Source organism: Sarcophilus harrisii, chromosome 1 (genome assembly GCF_902635505.1).
Source record: "Sarcophilus harrisii chromosome 1, mSarHar1.11, whole genome shotgun sequence".
Taxonomy (NCBI): domain Eukaryota; kingdom Metazoa; phylum Chordata; class Mammalia; order Dasyuromorphia; family Dasyuridae; genus Sarcophilus; species Sarcophilus harrisii.
Window position 1 is genome coordinate 455856305 of NC_045426.1, and position 20008 is coordinate 455876312.

The 20008-nt window shown below is 32.9% G+C and overlaps 1 pseudogene; it reads right to left on the reverse strand.

Moving 5' to 3' along the window:
- Positions 1-2121: 2121 nt before the first annotated feature.
- LOC100920000 lies at positions 2122-2891 on the reverse strand (annotated as a pseudogene).
- Between the last annotated feature and the right edge of the window lie 17117 nt (positions 2892-20008).

The following is a 20008-nucleotide window of genomic DNA, read 5'->3' on the forward strand; positions in this document are numbered from 1 at the left end:
TTAAAGGTTATCACCATCCTCCTAGTGAATATTAATTATTATATAATCTATGATGGCATATATGAGAAATTGCATGAGAGAAATTATCAGTCTCATTCTTCTCAATCTTTACCCTCTTGCTCTTTCTGCAGACTTTGAAACTATTGATCACTCTCTTCTCTTTGATACCCTTTTCTCAATAGATTTTTAGAATTCCACTCTCTTCTGGATTTTTACCTATCAGACTATTCCTTTTCAGTCTCCTTGGCTGGATTTTCATCCAGGTCATGGTCTCTAATGCCTATACATGTTTGGTGGGGAGTAATTATATTGAGTGTATAATTCTCAATTCTATATTTCCTGCCCTATCTTCTCTGCTGACCTCTAGTCTCACACCTCCAATTGCATTTCAGATATCAAAATGGATATTCAGTAGACACGTTTAATTTAACATATTAGAAATTGAACTCATTATCTTTCCCCACAAAACTTTCCACTTCTAAACTTTCTTATTACCGTCAAGGACAACAGCACCTTCCAAGACCCCTAGATTAGGGTTATCACAGACTAAGTATTTCTAGTCCCCTAAATACTGCCTATTACCAAAGGCCATCAATTTCACCATTGTAACATCTTTTTAATATGTCTCTTGTCTCCTCTGCTACCATCTTGGTGCAAGTCTTCATTTCATTATACCTAACCCACTGCAATAACATGGAGTTCAAATCTGGCCTCATATATTTACTCTTTTTGTCAAGCTAGGCAAGTCACTTAACCAGTGTTTACTTCAGATTCTTCAATTGGAAAATAGGCATAATAGCTTCTAACTACCAGGATTGTTATGAGGATAAAATGATAGTAGTATTTACAAAATGTATTTAGCAGAATGATTAGAATATAAAAAGTTCTAAATAAATACTTAATCCTTTCCCCCTTCCCTTCCTGTGAATCCCAACTTTGATACTAGATATGTAACTAAACACAAATCATTTAACCCCTTTGAGACAGGTTTTTTTTTTTAATCTATAAAGTGGGGCCAACAATGTTGCTGTTGTTATTATTGATTTATTTCAGTCATATGTTTACTGATCCCATTTAGAGTTTTCTTGGAGTGATTCACCATTTCCTTCTTGAGTTCATTTAACAGATGAAGAAACTGAGGCAAATAGGATTAAGTGGCTTGCCTATGGTCACATAGTAAGTATCCGATGCAAGATTTGAACTCAGGAAGAGGAATCTTCCCCACTGCAAGCCTAGCTCTTTATCCATTATGCTGCCTAGCTGCTCCTCAAGGACAACAATACTTTTGTAAAATCTGTATTAGAAGTAGAGAAAAATGCTCTGTAAACTTTAAAACTCTATATACATATGTGTGATGAGCCTTCATGTGTTCTTGAATTTCACATTGTTGAAGATGTAAGGAACATCTTATTCTTGGAGAACATACTGCTTACTTCCTATCATCATAGAACAAGGAAATTGGTATAGTAGCTAAGACATTAAAGAGGCCAGAGCACATTCTGGTTCAGGCTCTTAGAATTTAAAAGAAATGTGTCCTTTATAGTATTTTCAGTAATTTTGCTATCTCTATTTTAAGAATGTAGCAATTTGTCTAAAGGATCCACAAGGTTAGACTAGAGAATAGGGATAGGAATCCTTGAACCTTTGGACTAAGACAGAATTTGCCTAACTAGCAAAGAAAGATGGCAGCAAGAAGACTATAGAAATTAATGAAGGAAAGAAAAAAACACATTGTTTAAGCACTTATATGCCAAGTATTATTCTAAACATTGGTAAAATATGTACAAAATGCAGACAGTTCATATTCTAAAAAAGCCAGCATTTTATAAGGAGAAATAATCCACAAACTAGATTTGTAGCTAGGGACAGGGTCAAAATTTTTTGCACTAAATGTAATGACTTTATTGATGGTAAACAATATATGACTATAGCCCCCCATCCCAACCCCACCTCCTACAGGGGTGTTTTGGGACAAGGATATGAATGGGTCAAGGGATCTCTATTATAGGAACATAGGTTAGGAATGTGAGCTCCCCAGTGGTGCAATTCCTTTTCTTTTGGCTGGGGTTGAAGAACCATGGCTTTCCACTTTACTCCTTGCAGGCCATGTAGACTTTACTATTTGATTGCTATAACCATTTTCATTGTCATATCAGAAAATGAGCTTGACAAAAAGGTCATCGAGGGCAATACTAGGGCAAGTATCAAAGTTAGAAGAGTGGGTGTTGTTAAAATCACAGGCTACAGCTTGGTGTAGCCCAAGATGCTCTTCAAGAATCCCTCTGCTGCTTGCTTCACCACTTTATTAATATCATCACATTTGGCAGGTTTCTCCAGGTGTCAGGTCAAGGAAGGCCATACCTGTGAGCTCTCCATTCAATTCAAGTATGATCTTCTTTACAGCCTTACCAGTACCAGTGGATACAGGGATAATGCTTTGGTCAGTACTATGCCCATCATGACACAGCTTATCTTCTGGGTAACAGTAATGGCATGAACTATAATCATCAGTCCTTCCACAATGCCAACGTTATTGTGAATGATGTTGGGTGAGGGGGCCAAGTTGGGCAAGGAAGCATTGCTGATAACCTTAGGGAAATTATCATATTTCTTACGGTTCACTCCCATCACAAACATTGGGGCATCAGCAGAAGGGGCAGAGATTATGACTCACTTAGCTCCACCGTTCAAGTGAGTCTCAACCTTTTCCATGGTGGTAAAGACACCAGGGGATTCTATAGCATACTCAGCTCCAGTGTCTCTCCATTTAATATTGGTGGCTCCTTGGCAATGGTAATGGTTTTCCCATTGATCATCAGCTTTCCATTTTCAGCCTTAACAGTTCCTTTGAATTTGCCATGTGTAAAATCATATTGAAACATATAAACCATGTAGTTAAAGTCAATGAAGGGATCATTGATGGCCACAATGTCCAACTCTGCTAAGATGAATAGATCTCTTGTCTCCAGGCACCCAATATGGTCAAATCCATTGACTCTTGACTTTCACCATCTTGTTTTAGGGATGTTACCAATGCAGTGGATCTTGACACCAAGCTTGGAAGAAGAGTTGAAAGCCCAGGGATAGTGTCTTTGACCCAGAAAGTTACAGGATTGTTGAGCATGTTCATAGGGAGTATATTGACCCATTTCATGGAATAAAGATGGCAGACTTGATCTGACCATTGCTGTGTTTTAAGAATTGGAGGGGGCAGGAAGGAAAAGTAGGGACTCTGGTGAAGTCCATGGTAAAGAGGCAGTAAAGAAAGAAATCCAAGAGGAAAAAGTGAGTTAAATATGTCTAAGACTTTTTTTTTCTGAAATAGTACTCTGAAAAAGGCAGTCTTCAATATGGGAGTCAGGATAGCAGTAAGGTACCCAGGGCTGAAATTTTTCTAATGGCTTCCAGGGCTTGAAAGTTGCTGCTGAGGTTATGGAGGAACAAGCTGCAAAGGCAGGAATATATTCAGAATCAGTTTCATTCAAAGAGCCAGATAAGGATCTGATACTTATACACAAGCATATTACTATTGCAAAGAAATCTTAAAGTTCTAGATTGAGTTTGGTATGTGCCAAATTATGATAATGTTTGTCAATTGTATTATCCCTTTTGCTTTTTTAATGTTTGTTTTTGCTGTCCTTTAGCATGACTGCAACTCGTTTTTTTTTTTTTATTGTTGTTGTTGTTTTTGTTTTGTTTGTTTTTTGATTTATGTGATACATTTTATTTCCCCAATATCCTTTGGTTTTATTTTGTGGGTCTGTTTTTTAAATGTCTTGTAAACAGCAGGGATTTTTTCTTTTCTTTTTTTTTTATTTAATAGCCTTTTATTTACAGGATATATACATGGGTAACTTTACAGCATTAACAATTGCCAAACCTCTTGTTCCAATTTTTCACCTCTTACCCCCCCACCCCCTCCCCTAGATGGCAGGATGACCAGTAGATGTTAAATATATTAAAATATAACTTAGATACACAATAAGTATACATGACCAAAACATTATTTTGCTGTACAAAAAGAATCAGACTCTGAATTATTGTACAATTAGCTTGTGAAGGAAATCAAAAATGCATGTGTGCATAAATATAGGGATTGGGAATTTAATGTAATGGTTTTTAGTCCTCTCCCAGAGTTATTTTTCTGGGCATAGCTAGTTCAGTTCATTACTGCTCCATTAGAAATGATTTGGTTGATCTCGTTGCTGAGGATGGCTTGATCCATCAGAACTGGTCATCATCTAGTATTGTTGTTGAAGTATATAATGATCTCCTGGTCCTGCTCATTTCACTCAGCATCAGTTCGTGTAAGTCTCTCCAGGCCTTTCTGAAATCATCCTGTTGGTCATTTCTTACAGAACAGTAATATTCCATAATTTTCATATACCACAATTTATTCAGCCATTCTCCAACTGATGGACATCCATTCAGTTTCCAGTTTCTAGCCACTACAAAAAGGGCTGCCACAAACATTCGTGTACATACAGGTCCCTTTCCCTTCTTTATAATCTCTTTGGGATATAATCCCAGTAGTAACACTGCTGGATCAAAGGGTATGCACAGTTTGATAACTTTTTGAGCATAGTTCCAAACTACTCTCCAAAATGGTTGGATTCGTTCACAACTCCACCAACAATGCATCAATGTCCCAGTTTTCCCGGAAGGAATTTTTTCTTATCAGAACTGTCACTCTTTCATTTTATTGTATTGTTTAATACATTCACATTTCAACATATAAGATTTAGATCTCTATTTTCCTATGTTTGTATCTAATATTATTTTCTTTTAAGTTATTCCTCTCTTTTGTTGTATATACAGTATAATCTTTCAATCACTTTAATCTTTTTTTCTCTGCTACAATGTCTGCCTTACCCATAATCTCCTCCTATATTTTGTTACCTTTATCCCTTTGGATATTTTTTCATTAATTCCTTTTTTTCTCCTGATTTTATAATTTTATGTAATTCTTCTCCTTCCATCACTTTTCCTCCTCTTGGTCAAAGAGATTCTCCCGTCATCTCCTCTCCTTCAACTGGTCCTAGTTATTAACTTTTAAAATTTCACTTTTTGTACCTCTTCCCAAAAAGTATATTTCTCACTTTTTTATTATTCATACTCTTCTAGACTCTCATTCTCTGACCCCCTATAATGATGTTTTCTCTCTTTTCTTTGTATTGCACATGTAATTAAAGCTCCCAAGTTTTCAAGGCTCTCTCCTCTAGATGTTTTCTGAATTTTCCATGGATTCTCATTTTTCATTGTGTCTTACTTCCAGGACAATGTTAATTATTTCAGGTGTCAAAGGTGTCAATTATTTCAGGTCTTCACAAAGGTTCATTGGATAACCCTTTTCAAGCACATTCTTAATTATGCTTCTTACCACTGATCTTAATTTCTTTAGGATTCTGATTTTCCTAAATCATGGAGACAACTGAAGTTTCTTTGTCTTTGAAGCATAAGTTCTCTTTTGGAGGGGTTTAAGAAGTAACGGGAAGGGCAGCTAGTTGGTGTAGTGGATAGAGCACCAGTCCTGAAGTCAAGAGGACTTGCATTCAAATCTGTCCTCAGACATTTAACACTTCCTGGCTGTGTGAAGCTGGGCAAGTCACTTAACCCCAATTGCCTCAGGAGAAAAAAAAGAAGTAATAGGAATCAGAAAAAATGTTTTGTTCTCTATCTTGATGCTTACCCACGTTACCCCAAAATCCTGCCTTAGTATTATAATAAGAATGACCAGCAATAGAGGTAGGGTGTGTAAGACATTTTAATGAAATTTGAAAAGGGTGTTGAAAGACAAATACTTGTGAATATTGTAGTAATGTGATATAGTTTACTAAATATATTTAGGAGGGCAAATGGGACTTGCTATACATATTAAACAACCCTATTTACTATATCCTCAAGATAGCTTTATGCAGGCTCAATATAATAGTTATCTAATTCAGAAATATTTGTTACTCTATAGCTAAGGATTTGAAGAAAGGAAAAGTCCAGGAATAATATAAATAAAGGCTAGAATGTCATTAAAATATTTATTATTATTATGTTTTGTATGATTGGGGACTAGATTGGAGTAAAAAGAAAATTAAGTCTAAGAGATCAGTTAGAAAGCAATAGTATGGCCAACAGATAATGAGGGCCTGAATTGGTGTTGCAATTGTGTGTGTGGAGAAAAGAATATATATGTTAAGAAGTTAGAAATAACAAGATTTGATAATGATTGGATATGTGGAATGGAATGAGTAAGAATAAATAGTCAAGGATGTCCTGAGACATTAAGCCTGGCATATTGGGAAGATGGTTATGTCCTTGATACATAGCTAATAATAGTTAAGTCAGAAATTTTATAGTAAGCATTTATGAAACTCCCACAAAGTGCCAGGTACCAATAGTAAAATACTCCTAAAATAATATGAAAATAAAGAGGGAGTTAGAAAGAGTGGAAGGCATGAAGGCAGTGGAGATGATGAGTTGTGTTTTGAAGGTGTTGAATTTGAAATGACTATAGTACATAGAGTTTGAGCCTCCAATTATAAAGATAGCTTGAGAAGAATATGAATTGAGAAAATTTCACTAGACTTGGCAATACAAATATCATTGGTAAGTTTGTAAAGGAGAAATTTATGTTGAACAATTGAGTCACAAGCCAGATTGAAAAAGATTTAGAAGAGAGTCAGGGGAGAGGAAATAGAGATACCTTGTTTAAAGGGCTTTTTCAAAGAGATAATAGTGACTGTGATAAGATTATGTGAAAGGTTTTTTTTTTTTTTTTTTTTTTTTTTTTGCCTTTTGGATTTATCAGGTTAGGAAATACATGGACAGCTTATAGGCAGGAAGGAAGGAGTCAGTAATATGGAAATACTGAAGGTAATAGTGTGGGGATGCTAGTAGGGATAATCTGCTAGAGAAATGGAGTTTAAAATGGAATTAAGGGTATTTGTAGAGGATCAGGCTTTGGTAAAGAGACCAGAGTGAAGGAAAATATAGTGAGGGAAGATATGTAAGAAACCTAGTGTCATCTCCCATACCACCATGAGGTAGGTAGGTTGTATAGTGGATAAAGTGCTAGATATGGAAGTAAAAACACTTGACTTTCCATTCTTTTTCAGATATTTATGACAGTGTAACTCTGATCAAATTATTTAAATGCTCTCAGTGTCAGTTCTTTTCATTTGTAAAATATAACAATAACACAATTATTTTACAGTGTTGTGAAGACATGTTTAAAGTGCTTTACAAACTTTAAAGCATTATACAAATATTCACTAATATATATATATTTTAATAGGGATTCATAATATTTTGTAAAGGCTTAGCCACCAAACATGATAGTATTTCCAAACATGATTCTATTTCTTTCCACTTCAGTTCAGTGGAGTTTGTGTTTTCATCAAAAAGTGTATACTGTTTTAAGCAGTGATGGTTTGAAAAGCACATAAAATTTTTCTAAAGTAAACAAAAAATAATTGAGCATTTTGTTCCCAGTCATAAACTGGGACATAAAAGCAAATGTTTGTGTGTGCGCACACACATGTGTGTACACACATGTACATGTGCACCTGTGCACACATGCACATGTGCATGCACACGCATACATTTGTATGAATGTGTAGCAGAACTCTGAGAGAGTGTGTTTGTTCTAGAGATTTTTTTATAATTCATTTTCTGAGAAGGAACCTTCTTTATTAGTGGAATCATGGCATTTTTCCTAGTCATGCAGAGAAATGACCTTAGATATTTAGAACTGATAATCAAGATGCAACAGTAAATCTCCAATAAACCCAGAGTTTAATGCCTAGAAGTAATTTTGGTTGTTGAAACCTAGTTTACTATTCCCTTTGTCAATGAAAATTAAAGATTCTACTTTCAGGCATCAAACCAGACATAACTAAAACAAGTATAGATAAGTTGATCACTTCCAAATGATTATTTTCTATATGTTTCTAGTCACCAATAATAGGGAATGTTGTCAAATATTTCTCAAAAAGCTCACACTGTCATCTGATAAGATAAGCTTTCGTACATCAGAAACCTGACTACTTTCCAATAACTTGATTTCACAAATGGAAAAACAGCATCTGTTTTCATGCAGCTTCCCATATGGCTGGCATTGTTGCTAAGACAAGCTGAAGCAGGTAGCCCATGTGAGAGTGCCCCTCTGGAGTGCTGCAGCCTCCTGGGATCAGATAACACTGGTCTGCTGTGAGGGACGCTGGCTCCCCAGGCAGTTGAAACTGCATATTTAATCAACATATGCAAAGCATCCGTCTGAACAGCAAATTACAGAAGAAAAAAAAAAGATCAAATGCAACATTTAGTACTTCTCAGTTTGCATTTGCAGTGGGCTTATTTTGACAGGGGTATTTCATGCATCATTCTTTTAAGTATTCAAGAAAAAATATCCACTAATCATTACTGTTGGTGGAGACAGAATTTAAATGTGTCCATAAATAAAAAAGAGGATGTCACTAGTCTATAAGTAGTTATAGAAAAATAATAATTTTGAAAAATAGAGCATATAATCACTCATGATGAAGGAAGTATCTTTCCAGTGCTTTATAATGGTGTAGAGGTGATGATCTTAGATGCCTGAAAGCTACAAAATCATAGTATAAGCTTGGACAGATGTGGTTTTGAAGTGATTTTGTTAAAAATATGGTCCAGATAACAGTCTGATCTGACTGTTTGTGAACAAATCAAGCTAAGAATGAGAAAGGCACATCATCAATAACTTGGCCCTAAGGTGATGCCTTTTTTGACTAGGGAAAGCCATGAAATCAAGAATCTAAAAAAATATCCTTCATTATTTCAAACCCTTCTATTTTTTGAGTGACTTCAGATTTTTAGAATAATAAAGTTTATGTCCAATTTGAAATTCTTCTAAATATAAGATCATTGTCCAGTGTACAGTAAGTTAACATGCCATTTAAATAATTGAACCATATTGATACTGATATTCTCACATAAAGTACAACCAGAAGGCTAAAAGAAGTTGTATATAACCTAAAGGATGAGAAAATCAACCTCCCTGCTTTCTTTGTGAAAAATGTGAGGGACTATGAATGAAACATTACATATACCATCATACTAGGTTGATATGTTAATTTTGTTGAAGTACTTTTTTATTTAAAAAAAAATTTTCCTTGTAACAAAGTATTGTTCATTGGGAAGAAAGAAGGAGAAAAAAAAGTTAACTAAAAGTAATATAAAAAGATAGAATAAAGATTATTTTACAAATAGAAATCATTTGTTCCTAATATAGAAGATATATGAAACTTGGGCATCTTTGTGTAGGGCAAATACTGATATACAATAGTCACAACAAACAGAAAGTCAAAGTATTTTTGAAATCACAGTCAGAAAACAGCTGACCTCACCTCATCCCCTTCCAAGTAGGGAGAAAGGTCAGTCAAGAGCAAAATTGATTTAGAATACAAGCTCATTTGTAAAATATGATAGAAGAGGATGATGAGAAATTACAAGCAACATTACCTCCTAAAACAATAAAAAGCAAGAGAAACTAAAATAACTCTACAGAAAGCTAAATGTGAGAAAACTCAAAGAACTACATTTTCATGTGAGCAATCCTAGATAAAATTGGCATGAAAACACAAGATTGATAATGTACAAGTATAGTAAGATAAAATTAAAAAGAAAATTTTTTAAAAAGTATTTAAGAAAGTATAAAACATTTGCAAAATATCCAGAAAAATTATGATGATAGTGACTCCCAGAATGCCAGATTAGATTTTCTCAGAGTTGGCTTACTGTCAAATGAGTGACAACAACAAATAGGCACAAAATTAACATATTTGTTAAAAATTCTGTAATTATTTATTATCATCATCAATTAGAGGCAGCTAGCACATTTCAACTCTAGGGTGATGTGAAAAGAAATAGAAATGGGCACCTAGAAAATGATTAAGTTAAAAAGAGTAGCTGGACTAAATAGAGTACAGAAAGACAAAAATTCATGATGAAAAGTATCTACAAGTTTGAAAGCACTGAAGGAATTACAAGATTTCTCGGAAAAGAAAGAAATCTAAGAAATGAAGCAAAAACTCCCAAAATATTAATTTCCCCAAGTCAACCAATAACTTCATTAATGATTACTGGATAATTTCTATAAAATCTTTTAAAAATTATCCAAATGCATATATAGGGTATGCTCCAAAAGAAAACACATTCTCTTTCTCTCTTCCTCTCTCTCTCCCCCCCTCTTTCTCTCTTTCCTCTCTTTCATATATATATGTAATTGATTCTTTATAGATCTCAACATTTTTACAGTCACAAAATTGGCTGAATGCTGTAGAAAAGGAGAAATCCCATCATATTTATTCTTTGTTGATTATTAAAAACCATATGCTTTGGTAGAGCAAAATGAAGACATAAAGGCTCTCTTCCAACAAGTTGCATCTCTTGCATGTGTTAAGATCAGACAAGATTCCTTAATAAATGCATCCATAGGAATATCTATTTTTGGTGACTCTGATTATTAACATCAAGCAAAATCCCAAACAGAATATTGTATGTTAACCAAAAATAACCCTATTGTCACAAACATGTATTGCACAAGGTCAAATGGATGAACAATGTTCAATAGATGGTAAGGTCTTCCCAAATGTTGTTTATGAATGATATTGTGTTTGCTGCATCAAGTTCCAGAATTGTTTTTTCAATGAGATCCTTGAATATTCAGAAGCATAACCACAAAGAAAAACAAAACAATACATTTTGGAAATGTCTTTTGCATAAACCAGTTGTTTCTCAACATTTTAATCACATAAATAATTTTTGAGAATGCATAACCCCAAATATCTATAGGAATATATCTCTATATTTACTTATAAATCATAGATCGATACTACTTCAGTGTGTACATTATAAAACTTACATAAATGTAATTTAAAAGAAATTAGAAAGGTGAATTATTTTGCAAGTGTTTTATTTTTCAATGATGTAATGAAACTTTTGACTTTTGCTATAATGTAATTTGTTATTAATGATTATATTTTCATAATAATCACTATTCATGACATTTTGGTAAGAGCAATGTGACTGAAAAACTTCATTATTTAAAAAATCTTAATACTTGATGATATGATAATAAAAAAGTACTTCAAACTTCAATTTATTTTGAAACTTACTTACAATGATTATCATAGCTTGGAAAAATACCTCATTATCATATGTAGATCCAAATGGAAGAAGTGAGTGGCTGATTGTATTTATTAAATCAGAGTACCTATTTAAAAATTTTGTCCACAAATTTTGGAAAGGCTTTTAAAATTGAAATTTAGCTAGGAAATTTCCATTATTCTGGATGTCAATTAATTGTTCTTGTAAACTAATCAAAAGGTATTGCATTTTTATTTTGCCCACAAATGAATTCAAAACTCACTGGCATTTTTTAGTTAGAATATTTTTAGCACTGTAAAAATTGTTCCCAGGGTTTTATTTAGGTGTTCATATATGAGTTTTATGGGTGAAAAACATTATCTTTCAATAACCCAGAGAAGAAGGAGGAGTTAGCAGTGCTACACAGTTGACAAGAAGAATGAGGATTGAGGGAAAGTTATCAGATTTAATAATTAAGTGGTCATTGGTGACTCTGAAGTAGGTAATTTCAGTTGGATGAATGTAATTGGACCAATGAGTGCTGAAATACTAATTGAACTATAAAAACCTAAACCTAAATGCAAAAAAACCACACTAAAAGGCAGTCACATTTTAATTATTTTATTACTGAATTCTGGGATAAAGCTTTTCTCTAATAATCCAGGGGAAATGTGGAGTTGTTATAAGGACTTTATGAAAAAATCCCCAGATTCTCTTCAAGATAAGAATGTCAATTGGTATCCACAAATTCCTTTTTTTTTTTTTTTTTTAATACTAAGACTATTTCTGATGTAGACTTCTATGTATTCCATTATATTACATTATGATACCAGATTAAAAACCTTAAATAAATTTAGTCTACAATAGTCATTCTTTATATGGCACTTTCAATTACATAAGTGCTTTCCTTAAAATATTACTATGAAATGCATCCTATAAATATTGTGATCCCCATTTTATTGATGAATAAACTGAGACTTAGAGAAGCTAAACAACCTTGCTAATGTTTATACAGATAGTAGATATTGTAGAAATGAAATTAAAGATTTTGACTCATATTCCTGAAAGATTGTGGGATATTGTTATTTCCATATAAAATTGACTATCTTTAGGCAAAACAATTGAGAATACTTGTTTAATTTGTTGCCATCATACACGTTTGAAAATATATCTTCATTCAACTATGGTGGGGCATATTACCTATATTTTCCAATATATCCCTCAATGTTACTTCATCCTCCAAACTTTCTTATAAAAATAATTTTTGCAAGACTAATTCTTTGAAGATGTATGGTATTATATACTAGGTTTCACACCCCATAATCCCATGATACTGGAAAAAAGGAAATGATGCAAGTGACTTTTTATATTTATAATATCAGATGAGATAATATATAAATTCTTTTGTGAAGTTTAAAACTATATAAATGTCATCATCTCCATCATCATCATCATCATCATCATCATCATCATCATCATCAAGCATTTGTTATTTGACCCAAAGATTCCACTATTAGGCACACACACCAAGTAGGGAAACAATAAAAAAGAACTACTATTTCTTTAAGGAATTTGTGTAACTATCCAGATTTTTGGATGTGTTTGACAGATTGATGTTTTATGCAATTTGTTGTTATTTTCAATGGAATTTTCTTTATATTTCCTCCCTATTTAGAATAATATTACCATTATTGTGTACAATTTTCTCTTTGTTTTGCTCATTTGATTCTTCATTAGGTCATGTTTTTCTTTTCATGTTTTTCTGCAGATCAACAAGCTCACTCCTGAACTCAAAATTAGGGATACCATTTTCCTGCAAGTATCCATAGTCAACAGGGTTTCCAGCCCTCTGCTACCACACTCACTGGGTATGTGCTCACTGCCACTCACCCAGAGCCTCAGCCCAGAACTATATCTGGTCAACACAACTTGGACTGATGTTCAGCAACAGCAGAGGGATCTCCAATCATTCCCTGTTTAGTTGTCTGAACCCCACAGAGTCCATGAGATAAAAGTTACATAAACAACCCCACCACATCTGCTTCCAGGGATTGTTATATATCAATTAAGTGGAGTCTTCCTGCAGGTATTTGTACTTCTATAAGGCCAAAGTTCTGTCACTCAAGGTCAAGTCTTTTCTAAGTCCATCCCAGTTATTTCAGGGGAACAACTACTTTATACTGACTTTTAATTATTTTTGCACCTTAAAGTTCACTTTTATCTTGTTTGTTGGAGAATTTTGGAGAGTCCAGTATTTAATGTCTGATTGTATCAGGTTCTCAGAATCTTTTTCAAAATAATCATTTGAAAAAAATCCAAAATTACATCATTATATAAAAATGTCTGGGACAAAATAAAATACTCATTGGTGCTAAAATTTTTAACAAACCTCCACAAAACATAGATACATAAGAATTTTCAAAATATTGTAAATATATACTGGCATTATGTACCATAGTACACTAATTCACTGTTAGTGAAACTGTGCACTGATTCAACCATTTTGGAGAGCAATCTGGAAGTTTGCCCAAAGAATTATTAAACTGCCTATCCTCCGGTGATCCAGCAATAGCACTACCAGGTCTATTTCCAAAGATAAGGAAAAAGAAAAGAAGCTGTATGTGCTGAAATATTTATAATAGATCTCTTTATGATGGCCAAACACTGGAAATTGTGGGAATGGCTATCAATTGGGGAACAGGTAAACAAGTAATGGCATATGATAGTGATAGAATATTACTGTATCAAAAGAAATGACATCAATGATCTTTTAAAAAATGAATAGATTTTCATGATGAAATGGAGTGAAGTGAACAGACCCAAGAGAACACTGTGTACAATAACAACAATGTTGTTTTTAAAGCAATTTGAAGTGACTGTCATGTTACTATTATAAACCCCTGAATTAATTACACAGGATGTATAAAGAAAGATGCTATCTATTTCCAGACAAAGAACTAATAAACTGATAAAACTGAAGTAGGGATGGAATGATATATACCAATCTATAGATAGATTGATTGATAGATAGATAGCAATTTGTGTCTAATGGTAGTCATTGATGGGGGAGAGAAGAAAAGAAAAAATAAGGAAAGTTACATAATAACTTCAACATATATTTAAAAGGTAGAACAACTTATACATAAAAGTTTATAGTTTCATGGGCAACCATATATGTATGATATAGTATATGCATATATATGCTCATACTATGTTATAGAAATATTTGTGTTATTTCATAAATTAAAATAAAATATACCCATCAATTGGAGAATGACTGAACAAATTGTGGTACAGGATTGTGATAGAATAATACTATGCTTTGAAACATGTTAAGTTTAATGATCTTAGAAAAAATGTAAAAACTTGCATAATATAATATTGAGTTTCAGAGATACCCAGGTGCTCACAAATTTCTTTTCTTAGGCAAAGATGCTGCTGCTGAAAACACAATAGTTTTTCAGGGAGTATAGTCTTCTAAATAATCAACTTCCTCAAAATAAACCCATTCAACAATTTCCTGCCAGATATCTTGATATATTAAGCTTCTTCCATAAATGCTTTGAAAATTGTCATCTCTAGTACAGGTTTCTTCCATGTGTACTCATTCTGGTCCATCTGCTCTTTGATTTTTAATTTCTTAATTTTAAAAATTTTTTAAATTTTCATTTCCATATATTATGAACTGGTCTTATTGTTCAATTGTGGTGGAAATTTTTTTATTTTTAGTAAAAATAACTTGGTAAAGCTGTTTAATTTTTTAAAAATCTGTTTATTGTTCAAATTACATCCATAAATGTATTTGGGAGGGTTGGTATTATTTTGGTCTCATTCCATACTTTCTTTAGATTTGCGTTATTTTTGACAACTTTTCATGATTTAAATAAGTGATGTTACCTATAATTTTATAGAGCTATAACATACACAAAACAACAAAAATTATTAAGATTAGAAAAAAAGTAATATAATGAGGAGTACTGTGTAGTTGTGTAAAAAGCATTCTGTATTTAGATTTAGATGAAATATCAGTGCTTTGAAACATCTCTGTGACATATTACTTGTATGTCTGTGAAATGTTTCTTAAACCTCAGTTACCACATCTATGAAATAAGCACAAAATAGCATGAGAAACCTAGAGTAGGAATTTTTAATCTGGGGTCCATGGACCTCCCATGATTTGAAGGCTAGATTTCAGGGGATCCATGATCTTGAAGAGGAAAAACTGCTTCAATATAATTGGTTTTCTTTGTAACCCTATGTATTTTACACTATGCATTTAGAAACATTATTCTGAGAAGAGGTTCAGAGTCTTCACCAGATTTCCAAAGGAGTCTATGAAACAAAATGGTTAAGAATTTCTAATCTTGAAAGACAACTTGGACAAAAATCATGGAGAATAGGAAACCATAAATGACAATTTTAATTTTAAGGAAAATACATGACGCTGAATATTTAGGAGTACTAATTTTGCATGGCTGTTGAGAGAATTACATGACATGAAATAGAATAAGTAATATGCAGATCTACTTTAGTTTATACAAATGTTATTTTTAATTACAAAAGCATAATAATTACAAATTTTGGAATTTTTTGAGACAAGGTTAACTTTCCTATGAGAAATTTTGAATTTATTATGTTCATTTTGAAAAATTTGATTATATGTTATAATTTTAAAAATTAATACTGTGCTTATCTAAATTATCTCAGCTCACAGGTTATTTCTACATACTATTATACAATACAAATTATATTATTTCCACATATCTACATACTAGTGGATATTAGTATATCTATGGATATAGATTTGATTGTTATTCAAGAAAGTTGACAAAGTAGTTCCTTTTATCCTATGACAGATACTATTTAGAATTTGGAGAGTGAAATGAACACAGTGGACTATGTCCACTGTTTCTTCCACTCTTTTTCCTAAATATTACATCTTCATGATTCATATGAAGCATCTTGAAGTCTATGAGAGAAAAAGGAAGATACTCATAGAAGTTCCATTTTGTTTCCTTTCTTTATTTCTATAACTCCTCTAAAATAAAACATGAATAATTAGGGATTCTTATTGTCTATATATTTTCTCTGTTGTGGGTAGTGAAAAAAGTGAAATGCATGCCTCTTCAATTATTTAGACAAGAGTTGTTTTTTTTTTTTTTAACATAATTATGGCATAGTCTCTAGTGGAAGCCTACTAACACTATGGACCCTTTCTCAGAATAGTCTTATTAAATGTATAAAATAAAATGACAAAGAAAACTTTGCTATTCTTAGTTTTCAATCATTAGAATAGTAAAAAAAATTTTTTTTTTAAATTCAAAGAACTCAGTACCAGATATGTATAGAAAGTGAACATGAACATGGCATGGTAGACTTTAGTTTTCTCATTTACAAAATGAATAGGTTGGATTAGATGACCTCTATGGTATTATCTCTTTTAACCTTATTAAATTAAGGATTTGTTTTTTTAAAAGGATAGCTTTCTTTCTTATTGGGCTTAACCCTTTTGTTTTCTAGTGTAATAGATTTGCAGATCAGGAAACACATAGGATTTGCAGAAAAGGAAATAGAACCTTAGAGAAGTTGTGGTTTATACAAAGTTGTATGGCTGAATGAACCAGAACTCAATCACATATCTTCTAACTCAAAATCCAGTACTCTCTTCCTTTCCCCATTCTATCTCTCCCAATGCTTCAAATGTTTCTAGAGCCTTAGATTATAGCCTCTCAAGTGTTCTGATAAAGGTTTAAATGGCAAACAGTAAGAAAGTTTTTTTTAAAAAGGAACAAAAAGGGTTATTTTTAAGGTTCTCATTTCCAAATATGTAAAAGTGCCAAAATCCAGTCTCACATATAGGAGTGGAATTTTTACATTGCTTGTATACACGGAAACAATTTATTTTAAAAAGGGGGAAATCCACCTCTGAGATTAGAGAACAACTGACAACAGTATCATTCATCTTGGCAAAAGTTGACTGAGCAGATGATATAGATCCACTTTACTTGGACTCAATCAAAGGTTTTGCTGTTTTCATTTCACAGGCCAGATGTAGCTCATCATCAGTTGGAACCAATTCCAGAAGAGGTGTTATAGTCTCTGGTCCAAGAGAGAGTCTGATCCAGGCATCAAAAGAGCCATGAGAAAAAGGAATGTTTGCTACCAATGGTCGCCCAGCTATCTGGTGAGCCCACTGTTAGGTTCACATTATCAGTGGAATCTGTCTATAAGTGCTGCAGTTGTTGCTGTTCTTTAAATGACTTCCCAAATAATTGAAGTGATGACTTTTTCCACTATGATGCTATTCTATTGCTTTAAAACATTGATCCTAGAGCAGAAAGAAAAAGGGGGGAAACAATGAAGTTTTGGGTTGTCAAAAATATAAAAAAAAAAACTGAATGCTACTTATTTATTAAGGATATGACAAATTGACATCTTTGAATAAGTTAGGTCATTTTCAAATGATTTCGAAATACATTGATTTGTCTCATTTTGAAGTACCTTGTATGTTACTCCTACATTTCATTTTTTAAAAAAATTTCTTAGATTATTGAATGAAATGTAGCAAATCGATATTTTCTGACAAACATAAATAAAAATTTGGCAGTATTTTAACTATCTTAGGTATCAATAAAGATGCAACTTTGTTTGCACTAGTAGTCATAGAATCATTTCATAAGAATTGTTTTAAACTCCATTCTCTATAACCCCATATGATGATAGTCATATGGACTAAGGTCATGGCAATTCATTTACTGCAATCTCAGGTAGCTGTTCTCATGAGACTTTGAAAAACATAGAGAGAGAGGGCTGAAACATGTAGAGAGTAAAAATACCAAGGTAATTGAAGATCTGTGATGAGTTGGGTGACTTTGTTAAATTCTGTGAAGATGCTTTTTGAACTTAGATTATCTCCCAGGTCTTGACTTTTATTTTCTCTTGATTATTCTTCCTGTTCCTATCATCACTAGCTGATTGTCCCTTGATGGAGACTGATTTCTCACAGATTCTACCTTCTGATTTTTGTACTGAAGCAAACACTTCATTTTTAAGTATTCAAAAGATTTTAAAAATCTAGGGACAACAGGGAAACAAGCAATGAAATATCAGAACCACAAAATCTAAAGCAGCAAATCTTTCTGTTTTAAGGAGTTCTTTGACTAGTATAACCTATGGAAAAATACTTTAAAATGCATAAAATAAAATAAAAATGATTATTAAGGAAATCAGTTATATTTGAATATGTCAAAATGTCAAAAAGCAAGATATATATATATATATATATATATTTATAAACATATTTTAGACTTTGCAAATGTTACCTAAAATTATAAACAAATAATAAATACAAAATTTGGAATATCCTGAGGCAGATCTAAATGTCCTGTAGGAAATGTTGGGTTTATTATATTCACTTAAAAATAGTCTGATCATAAATTCCAGACACACACTTTAATACTCTATCTAAATTATAAAATCTCTGATTATAGGTTATCACTAAGTTATGGATCCCAGATTAAGAATGTTACCAGCTAGGTGGCATAATAGATGTGGACATAAAAAGATGAGTTCAAATCTGGCCTCAGATACTTACTAGCAGTATGATTCTGAACAATCATTAATCTCTATTTGTTTCAATTTTCTTTATTATTAAAAAAAAATCTACATCAGTGAGTTGTGAGGCTCAAATAAAATTGAATGAAATATTTGTAAAGCAGTTAGCACATTGCCTGACATTGCTTATACTATTGTATAGTAGGTACTATATGAAAGCTTATCTCCTTCCCATATGCCATCTTTTGGTCTTTGATATGAACCAACAAAAAACTCATATCTCAGGTTATCTGAAACACTCCCATTGAGTATCTCTGCTTATAGATCTTCAACAAGGATCATTCAACATCGACTTGAGGATTAGCCACTCCACAGGATTTCCATCACATTGTTAATGAGCTTTCATGATGAGGAAGTTTTATTTTTCTTTGCATCAAGTTTGAATCTGGTTTTTTTAGTACCTTCCATCTATTGCTTCTATCTACTCTTTGGGCATAAACAGAGTAAACCTGGTCCTTTCCCCCATAATACCAAAGATCTAACTTTTCTGAGTCACAGACCTGTTTATCTATCTGGTAAAATCGCTGAACTCTTCATAATAATGTTTTAAAATATACAAAATAAATTGCAGAGGATTACAGAAGAAACCAATTATACTGACATGTTATCACAAGTCAAGATGGTACAAGTATAGGAAATGGTAAAAATGGGTGCTTCTGCATAAACTCCTCTTAACAGATTTTGAAATTATATCAGATTAAACACTGGTGGAAAAATCCATAAAAAGTTCTTGCTTGGCTTAGGTCCCTAAACTTGACTAGGGAGACAGACAGGGAGGTCTATGAGTACTGGAGATGAAGTCCAACTAGGAACACAGAGTATTCTACTGACTATAAAGAGGAAAGAGGGCAAGACATCTTAGACCAACAAATGGACATTGTAATGAAGACAGGTATCAAGTAGCAATTTTTTTCTCCCACTGCGAAGCCCCAAGTCACAGATCTAAGGTAGTCTAGGGGACCTCTATATGGCAAGGACGTTCTCAGGTAAGGAAGCCCTGGATAGTATATAGACAAAGGAAGAAGTTCAGAAAAGAACAGCAATAGCAGTAATACTGTGACTCAGACTTCACATGTGAAACAATCTTACTTCCAAAATTTAAACTAGCTTGTAGAGAAATAATCAGGGCAGGAGCTTCAGATAAAAGGGAAATATACAACTCTGTCCCTGATTGAGAGCTTTTCAGCTAGCCAATGCGCGCATACCCAAACCTAGGTCAGGAATTTTTTTTTGTTTGTTTTGTTTTGTTTTGTTTTTTAGAAGCAAAGCGAAGTTT